This window comes from Camellia sinensis, chromosome 1 (assembly GCF_055761805.1).
Source record: "Camellia sinensis isolate YWXY chromosome 1, ASM5576180v1, whole genome shotgun sequence".
In the NCBI taxonomy this organism is placed as follows: Eukaryota; Viridiplantae; Streptophyta; class Magnoliopsida; order Ericales; family Theaceae; genus Camellia; species Camellia sinensis.
Genome location: NC_138961.1, coordinates 83,836,516 through 83,842,018, shown reverse-complemented (window position 1 = coordinate 83,842,018; position 5,503 = coordinate 83,836,516).

Below are 5,503 nucleotides of genomic sequence, written 5' to 3'. Positions count from 1 at the left end.
CAACGCATACGGAATGTCACTAGAGTAGGCTCGACTATTCTATGAATGACATGTGAAAATGCACAAGTAGCATGTATTCAAGTTAGATTTGGAATACCAATGCAGTTAGCATGATGCGCCGAGCCCGGTGCATGCAATACTGATGAATGATGCACACATGCATAACATAAGGTATGCTAAATTAAACATGACCTATTACTAACCATCATAAGCAGGTAAATAAAAGGGAAGAAAGAAGTGGGGATTGGAAGACATGCACACACACGCACCCACACTTATTACAGATTCGCCCTCGCCCGGAGGGACCAAATAAATATTACAGATAATTAACCTACAAGCTAATTAAATATTACAGGCCATCTAATTAGCTAAGCAAATTAACTAATCTAGGGAAAACAGATAAACCGCCTCGGGAAGAGAGCCCAATGCAATGCATGCTTGGTCCTGTTCGGAAGTACACTGCCATGCATAGGCCGCCTCTGTTTTCCCTGCTCTGTCTCTTTGAAGACTGCCAAAGTCTCAGAATTGCTTCCCTGGACATTGGGAGACACCACCGGCTGAGTAGAATGGCCACCGGCAGTGGTATGTGATCACCGGCTGTTGGTGAAGCTATCGGCCACCAATGGATTGCCGGTCGGCACTAAAAACTGCCGGTCGGCAGAGAATGTCTGCAGAACCTGCAATTGACAGCAGCAGAGGGCAAGGCATAGCATGGCAATGCAATTCAAGCAATGTATGCACCAATCCTATCCCTCATCATGTGTATGACTCAAAGGGACATGGCCCTTGGTTCTCGGACCACCAATCGCGCATTTCAATGCGTGATGGCCAGAGAGACCAAGTTATGCATTTTCATGTCAAATGAAATGCAATGCACACAATCAAACCAAGAGGCTTCTACCTCCATCATGACTTGGTCAAGAGGTAGAGCATGCATGCCAATGCAATGCAACCCTAATCATGTGAGCTAGCATGCAACATGAGCATACAAGCAAGTGATGTACACTAGGTACACAAACTAAACAAACAAGCATACAAGCATGCCATAACTATGCAAACCACTAAAGCATGCAAGATGCAATCTAATCATGCGACATGCTAGCAACTTGACCAAGGGAATGCATGCCAAATGCGAGTGATTTCAAGCATGCAACATATGCAACCAAAGCATGCAAACATGGGATAATGTAACAACACTTGAATGGCATGCAAGGGATGGACTTACACTAATTGGACAGCTCTAAGTTAGGTCCAAAATAGTGGCCAATGTGCCCAAAATGAAGGACTAAAACACACGCGCACATGCATGCAAAGGGTGTCCAATACTTCAAGCATTTAAAAGCAATTCTCAAGCACACTAAAGAGGATGCAAACATGGGCAAATGACATGCATTAAGCTCTGAAAATCATGCAAGAACATGGTGCCAAACCAAGCAAACAAGATAGGCTAAGCATGTAACAATGGTCCAAGATTCAAGGCAAGCTAAAGGGGTATTTGACCACACTTAGCAAGACCAAACATGGCATGAATTTAATGACCAAAAACAGAGTTTTAGCACATAAAACAAAGCCCAAAAGACCACTTAGATGGCATCTAAACGGCTTGAATTCAAAAGCATGCACAAATGCACTTTCAAGGAGCATACCACACAAGCTCATAAGGCGTCAAAGAGACATCCAAGGCAAGCATACAAGCATGCTAAGGGGACTGAAATGATGCTATAAATGGTGCCAAACCATTAAAATAAAGCAAGTAATGCATGCTACACACTCACACACTTAAGGCCAACAAGCCAAAATGCAAAAGGGCTATACTAAACATGTCATGGCTGACCAAGATGACTAAGGACAGACCTCGAACATGGCAAAATAAACACAAAAGCTTCACAAAGCCAAGCCTAAAGCATGCTAGAATAATGGTTTACAACCTAAGGCATGTTAAGGCAACAAAGTGGCATTACAAGGCATGTATGCTAAGCAATCATGGTGTACCAAAACCAACATACAACAATGCTATTTCATGGAAAAATAAGCATAAATAATAGCCAAGGCATGGTCAACATGAGGCTTAGCTAGGTGCTCATTAAAGAGGCAAAAATGGCCCTTTTCAAGGACAAGGAGAGGGGGTCACCCTCTCCTTCTTGGGACTTTAAAGTACCATCCTTACCACTAAAATCCCTCAAGATTTCAGTGGTGAGGAGGCCCAAACACCAAAGTCCCGGAGCTCACTCAAAATGGCACAAAATGGAGCCCCTCAAGGCTTAAGAGGGGTCAAACACCTCCAAACCACAAAACACTCTAAACAAACTATTTAGAGGGCCCAAAGACAAAACTTTTTTATATTATACACTAAGCTCAAAAACGGTTCTAAGATAGGAAAAAATAGTATGCAAGAATGGGGTAAAAAGGAGTAAGATTGTTACCCTTGTTGACCTTCTTCACAAATGGTGGACCAGCCCCTTCCTTGAGCTCAAAACAGCTACCAAGCTTCAAGAACAAACCTCTGGCCCTTCAAGAACCAAGAAAAGGTGTAACACTATGTGTTTGTGTGCAATAGTAAGACACAAACACACTTATACACACACAAAGGCAAAATGAGAGAGAGGTATAGAGATAGAATATATATCAATCCTAACCCTAGAACTCAAACCCTAAAATGGCTGTCTAAAATGTCTAACCCTTCAACAAGAGAGAAGACACCTTTTTATAGAGCTTTTTTGTCTTGTAAAGCTTACAAGACAAGCTTCTAAAGAGAGAGATCCCTCCATATCGAGGGGAGCCAAATGCAAAACAGCTGTATTAAAATATTTGCAAAAGTAGATGAACAGTAGTCGGCTGCTCAAAATTGCCATTTTGACAAAATGGACTGCCGACCGGCAATATACATTGCCGATGGCAACAAAACACCAGCCGGTGGCCTCTGGCCATGGCCGGTGATGTGTGGGGATGCCTCACAAGGCATTCCTTGCCCCTCCAAGGCAAAACACAAGTGTTTGGTGCAAAACCAGACACTAAACAGTCGAGTTCGGAGATCCTGAGGCAAAGCGCGTAGCCGAGACCTCCGGGAACTCCAAACGAACACAAACATGGATGATCACCGGGTGTTCAAACGGTGACGTCCAAGTCTTGAGGACGGTCAAAAATGAGGTGTCTACAAGCGGTCTTTCTTATGCTTAAGCGGTCTCTACAATCTGCAAAACTTCTGAGAGGGAGTCATTGTGTGCTCGAGCAGTGTTTTGGTCACTCGAGCGATCTTATTTATTGTGTTTGACGATGAAGCGGTGTTTTGGTCACTTAAGCGTTCTGCGCGTATATCAGTTTGGGAAAAAGGGTTTTTAAATCACTTTTTCATTAATTTCTCTGTCTAAAACACCCCTGACCATAATTTCTTCACTTTCTCTCTCTAGTTCTTGCTTTAAAACCTCAAATACACCCTCACCTATTGATTTCTCCACTATAGTTCCTTGGAGAAAAAAGGTAGAGCTCGTTGAAAGCTTTGTTTTAATCGGATAGGATCTTGTTTTTGGCACCATTAAACTTCAACTCTTGTTTTCTTCCTCTTCTAAACTTGATGTAGGGATTTCCTCAACCTTTAGTATGATTATTAGCTTAGTTATTTGATTTTGAAAAGGTTTAGTGATTTGGGGATGTTGGGTTAAATCTAGGGTTTGATTTTGAAAAATAAAAGAGGGTTTTCCAAATAAATTCTTGAGAAGGATTATGGAAGTGTATATATTGTTGGGTTATGTTGGAAATTCTTCCCTTAAATGTCATTTTGAAAATAAATGAGGTTTTGTTTGAAAGATCACTGATGTATGATTTTATGAAAGAAAAGGAAAAAATGTTAGGTTTTGAAAAGATATGGAGAATGTATCTATTGATGATGATAATGGAGTTGGATATTTATTATCACTCCCATTTTGAAATTTATGAGATTTTATCTATTGTTGAAAAATTATCTGTTGAGTAGCGATATCTGTTTTGGGTTATCGGTGGAGAATAGCTTTGATTATTGTAGAAATTACATAAGGATTTGGTTAAATTAAAACCAATTTCTCATGCATCTTGCATCGAGCATTGTTTCATACTTGAACATTGGAAATGTATTATTTTGAAAAAAATGGGTGTATACCTTGGTGAATCTGGTTAGGGAATGTGGTTGTGGTTTATGTTGTTAACCTGTTTGTCCTTGGTAAAAGTCTAGAAACCCGTACAGTTAAGTGTCGATCCTTCCGGTTAGTACTTGTAAAATAGATTTGGTAGTGCTTGTATAGCCTATTGGCATACACGTACATAGAGATTCCCAGTGTTTTGTATCCACTGCCCTATTTTTTGATATAAAAGTGTATTTTTCATGAATTGGAATATATTGATAATGGCATTGCATTGTTTTGAGATAGAAAAGTATAAGGCTTTAGCAAATGACATGCACATGCAATCACCTTATCACTTCGTTAAGTTTCATACATAGTGTTAAAGTACCTCTACTGGACTGTAGCTCACCCTATGTGGAAAACAACTTTCAGGTACTAATCATATGCCTTCACTAAGGACTTAGCTTGGGAGGACCGTAGAACTGAAGGTTCACTTTTGTTTCTTTGCTGTAATTACCTTTTGTACAAGTCACGGGTTTTTTAATTGCTTTGGATTTGATCCATATTGTTGTAACCAAGCAATGTCTTAGAAAGATGTAGCCATTAGGGCATGAACTTATCTGTATTACCTTTTATTTCGGTTCACTCACATATGACATATGCTATAAATTCAGGATCTAGGATCTATGAATGTATATTCGCATATGTCATCTTTTGTACAATAAATGTATATAAATGAAAGGTTAATAGTTTACATGTCCATGTTTTCTATTGGATATCATGAGATGGGTTGTCGCTATTATTTCAGGCCGTTACAATTTGATATCAGAGCTACCGGGTTTGAATACTTTGGAATCGTGGGACGTGGTTTTTACCACAATGGGTTTATCTCGCTAGTTAATATTAGAAGTAGACTTGGTATGCTATGTGATAAAATGTTTATGTGACTAGATGCGTATGGAATTTGATTTCTAAGATATTGATTGGATCTATGAGTTTCTAGAAGTCTTATTAAAAGAGTACTTGATCACTGCTTATTCTAATTAGAACTCTGGCAATGTCGCGGAACAATTAATTATCTGGAAAGGAAATTCGTTTGCGATTACTTGACTCGGTGCTTATGTGGAATGAATTAATTGTTGCCTATTGTATTAGGACATGAGTGAGTTAGCCTCGGTACATTTGTAAATGTGCTAAACTATTGTGTTACCTTTATTAGAATGTCAAGGTGAGGACGTGGTGATGGTAGGCATGGTAGGCCTAAGCAGCATGAGGTACCAATACCAGATGAAATTCCGACGCAAAAGGAGAAAGTTGGTTAAGCCAACGTGGCCGGGCCAATAGGTCAGCAAGCCATGGGTTCCTTAGCCCACGAAATGGCAGGAGCGTTGCGAGAATCCATGAACATT